At 36.3% G+C, this 18,312-nt stretch overlaps 1 pseudogene across 1 annotated transcript in view; it reads right to left on the reverse strand.

Moving 5' to 3' along the window:
• Window positions 1-7,615: 7,615 nt before the first annotated feature.
• LOC145789046 (phosphatidylinositol 3,4,5-trisphosphate 3-phosphatase and protein-tyrosine-phosphatase PTEN2A-like) overlaps window positions 7,616-18,312 on the reverse strand; it is a 29,908-nt pseudogene continuing 19,211 nt past the window's right edge. The window contains exons 6-14 of the transcript XR_014350326.1: window positions 11,644-11,989; window positions 10,415-10,516; window positions 10,267-10,323; window positions 9,831-9,896; window positions 9,087-9,263; window positions 8,870-8,956; window positions 8,726-8,790; window positions 8,576-8,652; window positions 7,616-7,690 (exon numbers count right to left, since the gene is read on the reverse strand). The product of XR_014350326.1 is annotated as a phosphatidylinositol 3,4,5-trisphosphate 3-phosphatase and protein-tyrosine-phosphatase PTEN2A-like (transcript). The remainder of the gene's footprint in view (window positions 7,691-8,575; window positions 8,653-8,725; window positions 8,791-8,869; window positions 8,957-9,086; window positions 9,264-9,830; window positions 9,897-10,266; window positions 10,324-10,414; window positions 10,517-11,643; window positions 11,990-18,312) is intronic.

An 18,312-nucleotide genomic window follows, 5' to 3' on the forward strand; every position in this document is an offset into this window, starting at 1 on the left:
AGCAGAAATAAGACAGAGTACATGGAGTGTAAATTTAGTAACAGTAACAATGAAAGCAGAGGAGAAGTGAAGATTGAGAACTAAGAACTGCCTAAGAGTGAACATTTTCGTTATTTAGGGTCGATTATCACAACAACGGGAGAGATTGATGCAAATGTGGCCCATAGGATTAAGGCGGGATGGTGTAGGTGGAGAAGTGCGTCTGGGGTATTGTGCGATAAACGAATACCCACTAGACTAAAAGGTAAGTTTTATAGAACGGCTATTAGACCAGCTATGTTGTATGGGACGGAATGTTGGGCAACCAAGAAACAACATGTAGATAAGATGAGTGTGGCTGAGATGAGGATGCTAAGGTGGATGTGTGGTAAGACTAGACAGGACAGGATTAGGAATGAGTGTATTCGGGAATGGGTAGGAGTAGCACCGATAGAAGATAAGTTGAGAGAGAATCGTTTGAGATGGTTTGGTCATATTCAACGGAGACCAACAGAGGCAGTAGTGAAGAGATGCGATGTTGTAACGGTAGATGGAAGTGTTAGGGGACGGGGTAGGCCTAGATTAACGTTGACTAGCGTTATAAATAGAGATATGAATCTACTTAATTTGACTAATGAAATGGCCTTTGATAGGGCCGCGTGGAGAAGAAGGATTCATGTAGCCGACCCCATTTGATGGGACTTAAGGCTTGGTTTGGTTTAGGATTTAGGGTTTAGGGTTTAGGGGGTTTTGGGTTTTTAGGGTTTAGGATTTAGGATTTTGGGTTTAGGGTTTTTACGATTTTGGGTTTAGGGTTTTTAGGGTAAGGGGTTTAGGGTTGGGGGTTGGGGACTGGGGGTTTGGGGTTTAGGGGGTTTAGGGTTTAGGTGGTTGGGGGTTGGGGGTTTAGGGTTTAGGAATTAGGGATTAGAGATTAGGGATTAGGGTTTAGGGATTCGGATTTGGGGTTTCTAGGGTCTAGGGTCCAGGGTCCAGGGTCCTGGGTCCTTTGGGGGTTTAGGGTTTAGGATTTTTTAGGATTTTTTTTAGGTTTCGGGTTTAGGGGTTTGGGGTTTAGGTGGTTTAGGGTTTTAGGGATTTGGGGTTTGGAGTTTAGGGTTTAGGATTTTTAGTTTCGGGGGTTTAGGGTTTAAGGGGTTTAGGGTTTACAGGGTGTAGGCGGTTTAGGGTTGGGGGTTTTGGGTTTAAGGTTTGAGATTTGGAGTTTGGGGTTTAGGGTTTAGGGGGTTTTGGGTTTTTAGGGTAGGGGGTTTAGGGGGTTTAGGGTTTAGGATGGGGGGTTTAGGGATTAGGATTTAAGGTTTAGGGTTTAGGGATTTGAATTTGGGATTTCTAGAGTCTGGGGTTTAGGGTTTAGGATCTTTAGGGTCTTTAGGGGGTTTAGGGTTTAGGATTTTTTTAGGGGTTAGGGTTTAGTTTTAGGGTTTTAGGGTTTAGGGATTAGAGATTCGGGATTCGGATTTGGGGTTTGGGGTTTCTAGGGTCCAAGGTCTAGGGTCTTCAGGGTCTTTTGGGGGTTTAGGGTTTAAGGTTTTAGGATTTTAGAGTTTAGGGTTTAGGATTTAGGGGTTAGGGTTTAACGTTTAGGGTTTCGGATTTGGGGTTTGGGGTTTTGGGATTTTGGAATTTAGGGTTTGGGGTTTAGGGATTCAGATTTTGGGATTTGGGATTTCTAGGGTTTCTAGGGTCCAGGGTCTAGGGTCTTTTGGGGGTTTAGGGTGTTTAACGTTTAAGATTTAGGGTTTAGGGTTTAGGATTTATGGTTTTTTTAGGATTTAGGGTTTAGGTTTAGGTTTAGGTTTAGGTTTAGGATTTAGGGTTTAGGATTTCGGGTTTCGAGTTTCAAGTTTCGGGCTTAGGGGTTCGGGTTTAGGGGTTTAGGATTTAGGGTTTGGGGGTTTGGGGGTTTGGGTGTTAGGGGTTTGGGGTTTAGGGGGTTTTGGGTTTAGGATGTAAGATTTAGGGTTTGGGGATTAGGGGGTTTAGGGTTTTAGGGTTTGGGGTTTGGGGTTTAGGGTTTAGGGTTTAGGGGGTTTAGGGTTTTTAGGGTAGGGGGTTTAGGGTGTTTAGGGGGTTTAGGGTTGGGGGTTTTTGGTTTAGGGTTTAGGGTTTTTAGGGTAGGGGGTTTAGGGTTTAGGGTTTAGGGTTTAGGATTTAGGATTTAGGGATTTGGGGTTTGTAAGGTTTCTAGGGTCTGGGGTTTAGGGTCTAGGGTCTTGAGGGGGTTTAGGGTTTAGGATTTTTTTAGGGTTTAGGGTTCTTTTAGGGTTTAGGATTAGGGTTTAGGATTAAGGGGTTTTAGGGATTAGGGTTTAAGGTTTAGGGTTTAGGATTTAGGATTTAGGGGTTAGGGGTTATGGTTTAGGGTTTAGGATTTAGGGGTTTAGGGTTTTAGGGATTTAGGGTTTAGAGTTTAAGATTTTAGGGTTTAGGGTTTTAAGATTTAGGGTTTTGGGGTTTTGGATTTAGGATTTAGGATTTTTGGTTTAGGATTTAGTGTTTAGGGTTTAGGGTTTAGGGATTCGGATTTGGGATTTGTAAGGTTTCTAGGATTTCTAGGGTCTGTGGTCTAAAGTCTAGGGGGTTTAGGGGGTTTAGGGTTTTGGGTTTTGGATTTTTTTAGGGTTTAGGTTTAGGGTTTTAGGATTTAGGGTTTAAGGTTTAGGGTTTTGGGTTTCGGGTTTAGGGTTTTAGGATTTTAGTGTTTTAGGGATTAGGGTTTAGGGTTTAGGGTTTAGGGGTTAGGTGTTAGGGGTTATGGTTTAGGGTTTAGAATTTATGGGTTAGAGTTTAGGGTTTTAGGGGTTTAGGGTTTAGAGTTTAGGGTTTTAGGGTTTTGAGTTTAGGGTTTAGAGTTTTAGGGTTTTGAGTTTTAAGACTTAGGGTTTAGAGTTTAGTGTTTTAGGGTTTAGGCTTTTGGGATTTAGGGTTAGGGGTTTTGGGGTTTTAGAGTTTTAGAAGTTTAGGGGGTTAGGGGTTAGGGGTTAGGATTTAGGATTTAGGGTGTAGGGTTTTGGGATTTTAGGGTTAGGGGTTGGGGGTTTTAGGGTTTAGGGTTTAGGGTTTAGGGTTTTAGGGTTGAGGGTTGAGGGGTTAGGGTTTAGGGTTTAGGATTTAGGGTTTAGGGGTTAGGGTTTTGGGGTTTTAGGGTTAGGGGTTGGGGGTTTTAGGGTTTAAGTTTTAGGGTTTAGGGTTTTAGGGGTTAGGGGTTTAGGGTTGAGGGGTTAGGGTTTAGGATTTAGGGGTTTAGGGTTTAGGGTTTAGGGGTTTAGGGGTTTAGGGTTTTGGGTTTTGGGTTTTTTAGGGTTTTGGGTTTAAAATTTAGGGTTTAGGGTTTAGGGTTTGGGGTTTACGATTTAAAATTTAGGGTTTAGGGTTTTTAGGGTTTAGGTTTTGGGGTTTAGGAGTTTAGGGGTAAGGGTTTAGGATTTAGAATTTAGGGTTTAGGGTTTAGGGGTTTGGGGTTTTAGGGATTTAGGGTGTAGGGTGTAGGGCTTAGGGTTTTTAGGGTTTAGGATTTTTAGGGTTTAGGGTTTTTTTTTTTTTTAGGATTGGGGGGTTTAGGTTTTAGGGTTTTAGGATTTAGGGTTTAGGGTTTAGGATTTAGGGTTTTAGGGTTTAGGATTTAGTGATTAGGGATTAGGGATTAGGGATTAGGGTTTTGGGTTTAGGGATTCCAATTTGGGGCTTGGGGTTTCTAGGATTTCTAGGGTTTCTAGGGTCTAGGGTCCAGGTCTTTAGGGTCTTTTGGAGGTTTAGGGGGTTTAGGGTTTTAGGATTTTAGAGTTTAGGGTTTAGGGTTTTAGGGTTTAGGCATTTGGGTTTAGGGTTTTAGATTTGGGGTTTGGGGGATTTTGAGATTTGGGGTTTGGGGTTTTGGGGTTTAGGGTTTAGGGATTCGGATTTGGGATTTTGGATTTCTAGGGTCTAGGGTCTTTAGGGGGTTTAGGGTTTAGGGTTTGGTTTAGGTTTAGGGTTTAGGGTTTCGGACTTAGGGGTTTAGGTTTAGGATTTATAGTTTAGGATTTCGGGTTTCGAGTTTCGAGTTTCGAGTTTTAGGGTTTTAGGGATTAGAGATTAGGGTTTAAGGATTAGGGTTTAGGATTTTAGGGTTTAGGGTTTAAGGTATAGGATTTAGGGATTAGGGTTTAGAGTTTTAGGGGTTTAGGGTTTAGGGGGTTTTGGATTTTTAGGGTTTAGGATTTAGGATTTTGGGTTTAGGGTTTTTAGGGTTTTGGGTTTAGGATTTAAGATTTGGGGTTTAGGATTTAGGGTTTACGGTTTACGGTTTAGGGGGTTTAGGGTTTTTAGGGTAAGAGGTTTAGGGTTGGGGGTTGGGGACTGGGGGTTTGGGGTTTAGGGGTTTTAGGGGTTTAGGGTAGGGGGTTTAGGGGGTTGGGGGTTTAGGGTTTGGGGTTTAGGAATTAGGGATTAGAGATTAGGGATTAGGGTTTAGGGAGTCGGATTTGGGGTTTCTAGGGTCTAGGGTCCAGGTTCCTGGGTCTTTTGGGGGTTTAGGGTTTAGGGTTTAGGATTTTTTAGGGTTTTTTTAAGGTTTCGGGTTTAGGGGTTTGGGGTTTAGGAGGTTTAGGGTTTTAGGGATTTGGGGTTTAGGATTTTTAGTTTAGGGGGTTTAGGGTTTAAGGGGTTTAGGGTTTAGAGGGTGTAAGCGGTTTAGGGTTGGGGGTTTTGGGTTTTGGGTTTAAGGTTTGGGATTTGGAGTTTGGGGTTTAGGGTTTAGGGGGTTTTGGGTTTTTAGGGTAGGGGGTTTAGGGGGTTTAGGATGGGGGGTTTAGGGATTAGGGATTAGGATTTAAGGTTTAGGGTTTAGGGATTTGAATTTGGGATTTCTAGGGTTTCTAGGGTATGGGGTTTAGGGTTTAGGATCTTTAAGGTCTTTAGGGGGTTTAGGGTTTAGGATTTTTTAGGGGTTAGGGTTTAGTTTTAGGGTTTTAGGGTTTTAGGGTTTAAGGATTAGGGATTAGGGATTCGGGATTCGGATTTGGGGTTTCTAGGGTCCAAAGTCTAGGGTCTAGGGTCTTTTGGGGGTTTAGGGGTTTAGGGTTTAGGGTTTTAGGATTTTAGAGTTTAGGGTTTAGGGGTTAGGGGTTAGGGTTTAAGGTTTAGGGTTTCGGATTTGGGGTTTGGGGTTTGGGGTTTTGGAATTTAGGGTTTGGGGTTTAGGGATTCAGATTTTGGGATTTGGGATTTCTAGGGTTTCTATGGTTTCTAGGGTCCAGGGTCTAGGGTCTTTAGGGTCTTTAGGGGGTTTAGGGTGTTTAGCGTTTAAGATTTAGGGTTTAGGGTTTAGGGTTTATGATTTTTTTAGGATTTAGGGTTTAGGTTTAGGCTTAGGTTTAGGATTTAGGATTTCGGGTTTCGAGTTTCGGGCTTAGGGTTTAGGGGTTAGGGGTTTAGGTGTTTAGGGTTTAGGGTTTGGGGGTTTGGGTGTTAGGGTGTTAGGTGGTTAGGGGTTTGGGGTTTAGGGGGTTTTGGGTTTAGGATTTAAGATTTAGGGTTTGGGGTTTGGGGATTAGGGGTTTTAGGGTTTGGGGTTTGGGGTTTAGGGTTTAGGGGGTTTAGGGTTTTTAGGGTAGGGGGTTTAGGGGGTTTAGGCGGTTTAGGGTTGGGGGTTTAGGGTTGGGGGTTTTGGGTTTAGGGTTTAGGGTTTTTAGGGTAGGGGGTTTAGGATTTAGGGTTTAGAGATTAGGGATTAGGGATTAGGGTTTAAGATTTAGGATTTAGGGTTTAGGGATTCGGATGTGGGGTTTGGGGTTTGTAAGGTTTCTAGGGCCTGAGGTTTAGGGTCTAGGGTCTTGAGGGGGTTTAGGGTTTAGGATTTTTTTAGGGTTTAGGGTTTTTTTAGGGTTTAGGATTAGGGTTTAGGATTTCGGGTTTTATGGTTTTAGGGATTAGAGTTTAGGGATTAGGATTTAGGGTTTAGGATTTAGGTGTTAGGGGTTATGGTTTAGGGTTTAGGATTTAGAGGTTAGGGTTTGGGGGTTTAGGGTTTTAGGGATTTAGGGGTTTAGGGTTTAGAGTTTAGGATTTTAGGGTTTAGGGTTTTAAGACTTAGGGTTTAGGGTTTAATGTTTTAGGGTTTAGTGTTTTAGGGTTTTGGGTTTTGGGTTTAGGGTTGAGGGTTTAAGGGTTTAGGGTTTAGGTTCTAGGTTCTAGGGTTTAGGGTTTTGGATTTTAGGGTTAGGGGTTGGGGGTTTTGGGGTTTGAGGGTTTTAGGGTTTAGGTTTTAGGGGTTAGGGGTTAGGGATTTAGGGTTGAGGGTTGAGGGGTTAGGGTTTAGGGGTTTAGGGGTTAGAGGTTAGGGTTTAGGGTTTAGGGGTTAGGGTTTAGGGTTTTAGGGGTTTAGGGTTTTGGGGTTTGGGTTTTGGGTTTTTTAGGGTTTTGAGTTTAGAATTTAGGGTTTAGGATTTAGGTTTGGGGTTTACGATTTAGAATTTAGGGTTTAGGGTTTGGGGTTTTGGGGTTTAAAAGTTTAGGGGTTTGGGGGTTAGGGTTTAGGATTTAGGATTTAGGGTTTAGGGGTTTGGGGTTTAGGGATTTAGAGTTTAGGGTGTAGGGTTTAGGGTGTTGGGTTTAGGGTGTTGGGTTTAGGGGTTTAGGGGTTTAGGGTTTAGGGTTTTGGGGGTTTAGGATTTTTAGGGTTTAGGATTTAGGGTTTAGGGTTTTTTTTTTTTAGGATTTAGGGTTTAGGGTTTAGGGTTTTAGGGTTTTAGGATTTAGGGTTTAGGATTTAGGGTTTTAGGGTTTAGGATTTAGTTATTAGGGTTTAGGGATTAGGGTTTTGGGTTTAGGGATTCGAATTTGGGGCTTGGGGTTACCAGGATTTCTAGGGTCTAGGGTCCAGGGTCTTTAGGGTCTTTTGGGGGTTTAGGGTTTTAGGATTTTAGAGTTTAGGGTTTAGGGTTTTAGGGTTTAGGGATTTGGGTTTAGGGTTTTAGATTTGGGGTTTGGGATTTTGGGATTTGGGGTTTGGGGTTTGAGGTTTTGGGGTTTAGGGTTTGGGGTTTAGGATTTAGGGTTTAGGGATTCGGATTTGGGATTTGGGGTTTCTAGGGTTTCTAAGGTCTAGGGTCTTTAGGGTTTAGGATTTAGGGTTTAGGATTTAGGTTTTGGTTTTGGTTTAGGTTTAGGGTTTCGGGCTTAGGTTTTGGGTTTAGATTTAGGGTTTATAGTTTAGGGTTTAGGGTTTCGGGTTTTAGAGTTTTAGGGATTAGAGATTAGGGATTGGGAATTAGGGATTAGGGATTATGGTTTAAGGTTTAGGACTTTAGGGTTTAGGATTTAGGGATTAGGGTTTATGGTTTAGAGTTTTAGGGGTTTAGGGTTTAGGTTTTAGGGTTTACGATTTAGGGTTTTGGGTTTTGGGTTTATGGTTTAGGGTTTTTTAGGGTTTACGATTTTTTAGGGTTTGGGGTTTAAGATTTGGGGTTTAGGGTTTGGGGGTTTGGGATTTAGGAGTTAGGGTTTAGGGTTTAGGGGTAGGGGTTTGGGGTTTAGGGGTTAGGGTTTAGGGTTTAGGGTTTAGGGTTTTAGGGTTTAGGGTTTAGGGTTTTTAGGATTTAGGGTTTAGGATTTAGGGTTTAGGATTTAGGTTTTAGGATTGAATTGAAAGAATATTTACCATTAGATCCTTCGTTTTTTGATATTTTTTTGGTTGAGAATAGAATTCCTGTATAATAGTGAAAATGTGCATGTATGAGATAGCCACATAGGGCGGGGAAAAAAAAAACAGTAGAAGAAGAAGTGAAATAGTAAAAATGGCATATTGTGAATAGCCTTTTCAAGAGTGACATCAGAGTTTGAATTTCTTAAGTAGACTTTCAGTTTATTTTTTGTTTTTTTTCAATAAAAATCCAAAAAGAGAAACAAACAAACACATCAAAACTAGAATGACAACTAAACTCGGGATTTTAAGCCAATGAAACTCTTGTTTCAAAGATAAATCTTATCTCACCTTCAGGCTTAACAACAATAAATCATGCATTCACAAGACAACTTTGAAAAAGTGATATATAAACATGGCAAAGCATAGGTACATAAAACGGTCCAGGCTTCAAAAAGTTCCCCAATAAATAGTCGAACTTAGCCTTTCAAGACTTAGCTAACGAAAAAAGTGCATTAGTTTCAAAGCTGTCTCCAATTCATTAGCCTAAAATATCTCTCCCTAAATCCCAGTGTGGACTCTAAGTTGAATAAAAAATAATTCCAGTTCTTTCAATTCAATTATATATTTTTTGTATCGAATTATTAGCAATGTACAAATTTTTGTGGACTCAAAACCCAGCAGAGTCCATGTCACCCCCTATGCTTGAACATAACTACGTACAAATCAGGTGCTTAGGGAAAGACGAGGGCAAAAAACAATAGTAAAAAGCTCTTGAAAACAAATATATAAACAACAATTGCAAAATAAATATGACAACTTCTTGGCACCCAAATTTGCCAACTGATAATGGACCTATAAAATAAATGTAAGACTAATTATTTCTTTAGATTCAAATGTCAATGGCACTTGGGAAGAAAAGAATGAGTAGGAAGGGGTGTCATGGATTACCGTTATGACCAGTTATAGTGATGGAAGGCCTAATCCAGTATGGGCAGTTGACGAGCCGAAATCCCCTAAGCATGCACCTACGAAGAGTAACTTTAGTACGTTCTCAAAGATCAAAATGACATATTTAGGGAAAGATTATTAGAAGAGTACCTACGTCCAGGTTGATTTACACCATTGAAGTATGTTAAAAGGCGCTCAAAGTACTTTACATATCTCTGGAAAAATAAAAAAATATGAGAAGTAATTAAAGAAATGTAATGTAATTACAAGATTTGATCAAAGTAGTTGACTAACAATTTGGCTTGGAAGAATTAGACCCTTTCCATCTAGGCATCGTTTCTGGTTATAGTACTCAATGCACTCCTCAGCTGTTGGGAAGAACTGTAGAAGGAAGCAAAACAGGGTAATAACAATGTTATAAAAATGGTGACACATAGAACCACTACGAATAACAATTTTCCATCTAAACACAAAGAACAGCATCTTCATGCTTCTGACTTCTAAATCTCACCTTAAGAAAGAGGAGGAGGCTAGAGATCATTAATCCTGTCCTTGCCATACCGGCTTTACAATGAACAACTACAACATTCAGAATGTCCTCCTTTAGCCATGTGTAAGCACTTTGACAAAACAGAGTTATGAGTTCAATCGGGGGACAATTATGGTCATCAAATGGGAAAGATGCAACCTGGAAAACACAGGCAAATAAAACAGGGAAGACGTTATAAAATCACTTTCCTTCTTCTGTTTTGTCAAAAAAAGGAGAGGGGGCTGTTTGCTTCGCTTAGCAGCAACACAAGGACACTCCTAAATTTGTCTTCTAGTTTGGAATACCTTGTGTTCTTTGTTTTTATGCACCACTATGAGGATCTAGTTTCCAATAACATGCAAAAAGCTTCAATTTCATAAACATATATATATATATATACATAAAAGAAGGGAATCAAACACTTCTTATGGAACTGGAAAACTTGATACAAATGCTTCAAAAAGAAATTTAATGTGCACTGCACGAGATAACAAGCTGCAACATAACCAGATCAGCATTCAAGACAATTCAGAACTTGGTCGACCAGCTTATTGATAATGAATAAAAAAATGAAGCAACTGAGCATTGTTATTCAACACAATGGGCATGCTAAAAAAGCTAAAATTTGGAGCTCTAGGGTTCACCACTATTGATATTTAGTTAAGGCTGCAATTAGCTTTGAATACAGTGAAAATGCTCAAAGATAAATGATGGTGAAAATCGCACCTTCCCTTCAAATAATGAAGCATCATACAATCTCTCCGAACAAAGATTGTATACTTTGTATTTTCACTGCATATAAAAGGTTAATTGTAGATATCAGGAATTCCGAGTAAATAACAAATGATTTATGCAGTGAAAACGAGCCCACAAACATCAAAAAGCGCATTCATTCGAATGGCATTATCCACTGAAGATAGAAAGGCGTATTGACCATGACATCATGTAGCAGCAAGCCGAGGAAGTAGAAAGCTCAAAAATACCAAATGCAATAAAACCACAGATCCATCCAAGAAATTCAGGACCATATCCATGACAATATTATGAACTTGAAGAACACCCTTGGTCACAAACAGCCCTTCTATAATTGTCACAAGAATCCTAACCCAAAGTAAAGTAATGTCAAAACGTACTACTTTTGAATTCAAATTTAGATGTTTACCTTATGATGAGGTTCAAAAAACTTGATCACTTCTTCCATGTGATTTCAATAGAAACCCTGCATCAAATTTCTAAGACAGTATTAATATAAATTTATATACTTGTCAATAATCAGATCAAATCTGACATGAGCCATATTGTTTGTTTACCTCAACAAATCCAAAAAATCCAGAGCTCATATCACCAGCAGGAAATCCCATAGCAATTATATTCTCAGTTGTATAAGTCATATCTAGATCAAATCCTCATTCCTGAAAACCAGGGGCATTATCAAGTTGGATCTCATCAGTGACATCTTAATTGAAAAGGAGTTATATTAAGCAAAGAAGTAATATAGACCACTGAGAAAATGCATGAAATGATTAACTTTAATGTTATAATGCAATTTGATCACGAAACACCATTAAAAAAACAAAGAACTTAAAATCTTCAGAATTGAAAATTTTGAAGAATGCCATATAATTTGTGGATAGAATCAATCTGTGACATCTTAATACCCAAAAATGTAATGTATCAAGCCAACAACATTGAAAGATCACATCTATTTCTAAGCATATTAAATGGCCATCATGTCAAAAATATTGGCTTATTGTAAAGCTAATATCTTTAAAATGCTTGTAAAGCTTTGCTTACTAACGTCAAAATCTTAGCTTACTATTGGTTAAAGATAACAAACTGTACTGTAGCTTAAGAAGAGTAAATCCTACATTTACTTCAATTCTGTATTGAGAATTTTTGAAGTCTTGTCCAGTCTTGAGGTCAAATTAAACAAGAGTTCCATTGTAAGGATTAATTTTGCTCAAGATAGATCATGTAGGCTTGCAGGGCTGTTGGGGTAATTCCATATTTACCTATCAAGTATCTAGCCAACCAAGTTGGTGGAATGCGGGATGCTAGAGTTGTTTCATCAAATGAAAGGGTAATATATTTTAACAGTCATATGCTGGCAAAGCAGGATTATTACTGACAATGACATGAGAAATTACTTCATTACATACAATTTCAAAAAATATAATAGTTCTTTTGGGTTAAAGGATCACATATTTCTTTTTATAACATTTCAGTTGGAAGTAGTTTTTCAATCAACTAATTTGTTTATAGATCAAGACAAGGTAAAGCCGACAGTAAGATCCAAGACAAGTTCCCATCATTATATATACATATATACACAAATAAAGATACAATTACCCATGTGAATAACACAAAATATTAAGCATGGATTACAGACAACTATTCGAACAAGGTGACTGGTGATGAATACCTAAACAGTTCATGGGCAAAAATGAAACCGGAAGAGTAATTTTATTAATAAAAAATCTTAACAGAAGTTCAGAAAAAATATTTTATAATCTCAGCACTAGTGTCATTAGTAAGCTACCTGATATCTCCTTTTGTTTTGAGAGACAATATGGCGTGCCTTAACTTGGACCGCTTTCACTGCACTAAGAGAGGAGTCAACAAAACCTTCCGTCAATGATTCTAAAACACTTGATTGTGCAGTTGTTGAGGTGCATTCAGCTCCCTCACTTTTCCCAGAAGCTTTTGCAGGCAAATGCAATCCAATACTACTGGCGAGACGAGCAAAGGTAGACTTCGCAGCATTTCCAGTCTGTGAATCCTCTTGCCCTGGCTGTGGAAGTTTAATATTTTTGGCCCAAGATGAAATGCCAGAAGTAGATAACCTAGAAGATGAGCCATCTGCCCAGAGACAGCCGGAGCAGAAGCTTTATCACCAGAGGCTTTACCAGGATGTGGAGATGATGAATCAGCAATTTCTGAATTCATTCTGCTAACAAGACATAGGTGGTCTGAAAATTGGTCCAAATATGAGGCCCAATTAAACAGCAGGAAAACAGATCACTGTGCTCAAGTAGGAACTAGAAGTCCACTTGAAGTATAAATTAAAACTAAACATAGAAGAACTACACATGTTACACCTTGTTCAGTAAAAATAAGAACTACATGTTTCATGTAGAAGATTATTGATGAGATCTGCATTGATCGCCATTACATAGAATGCAAGTTTAGTGGTTGATGATTAATTATTGCATGCCCCAAGTAACAAAATTATAGGTCGCCTTTTCTCAACAGTTCAAGCAGGAGTTCTACATAGAACAGCATATTTAGAATCAACAATAAAATAAAAGCACAATCATAATACAAACAAAGCAGATGCAAGTTCTTTAAACCCAATATAACAAAGCAAATGTATTCAATAACATTTTATTTAACATCATCTTTTGCGTATTGGTGATGCAGAGTGAGTATCTACGAAACACATATACTTCTACGAAGGTGCCTTGTCCGAGACACTCCGACACTAACAGTATGTAGACATCCAAAGATGTCCTATTATTTTTAAATTTTTGTAGAACCAGACATGTTTTGGACACTTGGGGGCCATATGTGTTCACCACTTGAGCGCACATAAACCACATTGCAAGTTTGAAGAAAATATCTTGCAAAGTTGTGATTTACTTATTAAATAAAAACAATGTGAATTTATACCAAATAATCCCTCCTTATTTGTACTTTTAAATTTAAGAATTCTAAAGCCCAAACCTTCCAATCATACTTCTTTGTTAATACGTAGAATATGGAAAATGATTTCTTACTATTGTGATATAATAGGATGCAAATGTATTTGCAATGTTAAAAACTGAAAAAAACAACAGTTATGTTATGACTTTTCCCTTCCCTTCGCAAATCCGTCCTCAAATCTATGATCCAAACACAATCGTTAAAAAAAATATTATTATTGGTGTGTTGTGTCATCATCTTGACTTTTTAGAAAGTTTCCATTTCAACGAGTACATATCATGTCGTGTTTGTGTCTCGTGTCATGCGCCATAAAATTGATTGCACATCCTTTGAAAAGAATCCAACTACATGCTAGCTTAAATATGTTTAGTTACGTGATTTTAATCATGTGCTATTGACAATGATACACCATGTGTTAACTTCGGTTTCATATTTTCGTTAGTACATTTAAAAGGGCATGCATTGGTCTATTGCTCCTATATCTCCAACATGTTCTTTTTCTTTAAATACCAGGTCTTAAATTGCCACAGTTCATGAATAATAATAACGACATTCCAAAATCCATTAACACCGAAAAAAATAAATAAATAATGTACAGACTTGTAGGCGCTGAGTATTCTGAATCAATATCTTCAGTGGATATTGTTTTTCCACAATGCACACCATAGCCTGACAAAAAAGACTTAATTTGTTTGACAATAAACAATACACTTACAATGTCAATGCATTTGAGGAATGCTGAGTTATGCATTTGGAATTAGATACAATTACGATAACGAGTGTTCTTGCAAATGTAAATGGCGGTGAGATCTAGCACAATCGCATGAATTTAAAGATCAAATCAATCAAAAATTGCATTGCGAATTGAAAATATATATATATATATATACATATAGAGAGAGAGAGAGATCTCGAACGATGGCAGATCACTTACGAGGATTGAAGAAAACCTCCGTTTAGCTCGTCCTGGAGCAAAGAAATCGAGATTGAGAAGCGTTCCAGAGAGAGAGAGAGAGAGAGAGAGAGAATGAGACTGGAGAGTTTCGAGGTGATCTGAGTGAAGCAAAGCTAGGGTTCTCTGATGAATGCGAGTGAATTCGGGGGCTTTTCAAATTAGGAACTTAATTCCCAAACTAGGCTTAGGCCAGATTTTGGAAGATTAAATAATTGAATAATGGTTGGGACCCTTTTGGGGGTCACCCCTCACCCCCTTTGTCACGTGGCAGGTGGTGATTGGAGGAGTAGGAAAAAAAAGAAAAAAAAAAAAAAAAGTAACCAATGAGAGAGAGAGGGGGTCAAAGGGGGTGGGGGAAAAGGGAGATGAATCATTGTTGTAAATAATTTTACACTTCTTATTTTTTTATTTTTTTTTGAGTTATATCAATCAACATTTTCTTTTTATTTTTTTACATATCTTTTTTATAAAAAGTCAAAAAGTGTACTTATTTAGACCATTCCAAACAATCTCTTAGTTTGGACGAAATTTCTAAACTAGGCTAAAACGTGGTTGTGAACCACGCTTTCAATGTTTCTGTGCCTACCGCGCGGAAATTTTGTGAAATCGTAAATGCGTGTTTTCAAACCACGCTTTTAATTAAGAAAACATGGTTGAAATCATAAATGTGTGTTTTCAAACCACGCTTTTAATTAAGAAAGTGTGGTTACAAACTACACATTTAGTTAACTTTAGTTTATAAATAAAGCGTGATTAAAAACCACGTTTTAAGTATAAAAAAAAAAAAATTTGAAAACGTGGTTGTGAACCACGCTTTTAAGCAAAAAGAAATTTTCCCTGAAAGCATGGTTGTGAACCACGCTTTTACTGTTCATAAAATAAAGCGTGGATGATAACCACGCTTTTAACCAAAATCGTTTTTAAGTGAAAGCGTGGTTCGTAACCATGCTTTTAAAACTTATATAAATATCCCCCAGCCCCGTCATTTGCAATCACGCTTTTTACACTTAGCTTTTTTCGACTTCAGCTCACTCTCGCTCTCTCTACTGTCGTTCCCTCTGCTGTCGCTCCCTCTGCTCTTACTCTCTCTCTGTGCTCTCTCTCCGTCCATGGGTTGCTCTCTCTCGTTGGTATGGCATCTGTCTCTCTCTGTCTCATTTGAATTTTATGCGTTTATTGTGTTTGTGAAAATGTGAATGTGGGTACAATGTGGGTATAATGTGGGTAAAATAGAATTCATGAATGTGAAAATGTTGTGAATTGATGAAAATGTTGGTAGAATAGGGTTTGTGAATGTGGAAATATTGTGAATTGAAATTGTGGTTTTGAATTGGTAAAATGTTGTGGTTTTGAATTGTGAAAATTTTCTAAGGTTTTCAATTGAATGTGAAATCATAAATTAGGGTTAGGGTTTTGAATTGTGAAATCAAAAATTATGATTAGGGTTTCAGAAATTAGAGTTTTGAATTGTGAAATCAGAAATTAGGATTAGGGTTTCAGAAATTAGGGTTTTGAATTGTGAAATAAGAAATTAGGATTAGGGTTTCAGACTTGGTAGTTATAAGAGAATGATGAAAGGCTGTGTGATTAAAAACACATAAATGACAAAAAAATGAAGTAAAAGAATATATATTTATATTATTGTATAAATTTGATTAAGGTGAAAATTTTACATGAAAATATAATTCTAATTTTAAATACCTTTTATAATAAATATAATTCTAATTCTGTCTATATTTTTTGTATCGTGAATTGTGAATCATGTCCATATTTTTTGAATTGAAAATTTTATTTTTTGCTTGTTAGTCCTGTCTATATGGTTAAATTTTCTTATTCTTTCGCTTATCTCTTAAGCTACATTATTAGGCCATTATAACTAGTACAAACATTTTTTTTTGGGTTGTTTTAGGAAATATGTTAAAAGCTAATTTTTCATTTTTTTTTAAAAAATTTTTTTTTTTGGAAAAACGTGTAAAAAAAGTAGAGAAATGATGTAACCCAAACAAAATTAGAAGTCAAAAAATGACTTTTAACCTCTTTACCAAAAGAGGCCTTTGAAGTCGTCCTCAAAAATGCTATTACCAAAATATTTTATATAAATTAAAAATTTTGTTTAAAAATTATGTTAGAAAAAATTAAAATTTTTGATTTATAAGATGACTCATTCTTGATAATTTTTACCCACTTGAACTATCCAATTGACTTATTCCCTATGCGTTTGGATTATGTTTATTCAATTAAGTTTTATATTTTTATAATAGTCGAATGTCTGAATCAATTTATGTATTTCTCGACTAATCTTAGAATCCACACCAAACGTCCCTTCCACGTAGATCAGACAAATCTCAAATAATGCCTATAAACATGACCTCAAGAAATTGATAACACATAATGAGAGTTCAACTTGAGATCTAAAAGGAGCATACCTAATTTTTAACACATAATAAGAGCTCATTAATATTAATGAAACTCAAGTTTGACTCGATTCGGCTTGATAATTTTTTTTAATATTATTTATATTGTTTAAATAAAAACAAATGAGTCGACTTGATGAACCAAGCCGAGCCCTTAACAAGCTCAGTCGAGCTTGTTCATGAAAAGTTCGGGTCATTTGCAGCCCTATTTAAAAGACTCATGATTGGGAATTTGGGAGAAGTATTTCAAATATCACCATACTTTACTAGAAATAATATAAAATTATAACTCATAATTATTAACTTTCAAACTTTTTATTTTTATCTTTTATAACTGAGTATCTAAGTCAATTTATACACATCTCGACTAAATTTAAAATTATAATAAATGCATCAAAAGAGAGTCTTAAAACATTCTAATTAATAGTTCATAGAAATTTCCTAGATAAGAAGAAAAGAAAAAAAAAATGGCACTTTGATGGCTAAGGCTGTGTTTCATAATACCAAATAATTGCTACGGATAGCCCAATAGATTGACATGGATTAGTATCCAAAATTTAGTACATAGATTTAACCACCAACATAAGCCCATAAGCCAAGCCACAAGCCTCTTTTGAGGACATGAAAAAAATTAATTTACTGGTATATTTTGATTATATTATCTCTCTATTTTTTTTTTTTTTTGTATGTTTAAAAAAAAAAAGTAAATAAATTAATTTTTTTTCTTACTTTTCAAAACAAGCCAAAATGAGCTTTTTGTTTGAATTTTATAACAAAGCCTCTATGACCTCTAAAAAATGGATGAGGGTTACCATTTCACATAGGAAATAATTTTGTCATTAAGGTCCTTAATGGCACAAGTTTGAGCAAATAAAAGTAACTTCTCTTTAATTGTCTATAAATCTCAAGAATGGATCACCAGTTTTAAAAAATTAAGAATAATGTTTGAAACCTCTATTTGATATTGTCCAAATCAGTCGATTTGTTTCAACTCAATGAAAAAAATAATAATTTCATACAAAACTTACACTATGATTTAAGATTTTTGTATGACTTGTCCAATTTAGTCCAATATCACTGAATAAAATCAATACTTGATAGAATGAAATGGTTTTAAAATTATACTATAAAATTGTATGAAGAGAAAAATAAAACAAGAATATTCATAATGTAATAAGATTCAAAATTAGTAATCCATGATGCTATTTATTAAATAAAAATACTAAAAAAATAGAAATTAAATGTGTGATATATCTATCTACTTTATCAAAATACTAAAAAGTAGATCAAGATTTATCAAAAGAAAACAAAGTGTTCTTTAAATTGCTCCCACTTACATGCGTACGATTAAATCATTGCCTAAATTAAGGGTTGTGTAAAGTTTTTATTTATTTATTTGGAGACAATGCCTTTTACAAATTCATCATATTGACGGAGGGAGGCCCTTCGTTTTATTATGCTGATAAAAATATAAAATAAAATAATTCTATTATAATTCGAGTGTTATGGATTCAAATCATAGAAATAATGTCTTTGGATATTCAATAAGGCACGTGCATATATATGATCTTCCTCTAAACTCTGTCATGATTGTAATCTTTGGAATTGCCCCTTTACAGATCTTGTAAATCAAAATGAGTCACTAGCTAAAAATCTTATAGTTTTGTTATAAACAAACAAAATTGATCATAAAATTGAATACAAATACATATATACGCATAAAATCTTATAGAGTTTGTTAGTATTTTGAAAAATTTTATCCATCTATATACATTTTGTGTACAGTTCAATAAACATTTTTGTATAGGACATCTATACATGTGTGTGAATTCAAAAAGGATCATATGAACAAAGCATATCCAACCTCAAAAAGAAATGTTTTGATGTCGCATAGAGGGACTTAATCATATACAAAAGTTACCATATTATAAAATTAATTAGGGCTTTTTTAAAATAAATAAGATTAAATTAATGGTAGTACTTGGATGGCTCTACTCGTTTGATGCATTTTAAGGATTTTAATAAATTTATATTATTACAAGGATGCTTAAATTTATATTAGTAAATATAAATCATTTTTATATTATTTTTATCTTTCGAGTGGTTAGAAATAATTTTTTACAAATTAAATTCAAAC

The sequence above is a fragment of the Camellia sinensis genome, chromosome 14 (genome assembly GCF_055761805.1).
Source record: "Camellia sinensis isolate YWXY chromosome 14, ASM5576180v1, whole genome shotgun sequence".
Lineage (NCBI taxonomy): Eukaryota > Viridiplantae > Streptophyta > Magnoliopsida > Ericales > Theaceae > Camellia > Camellia sinensis.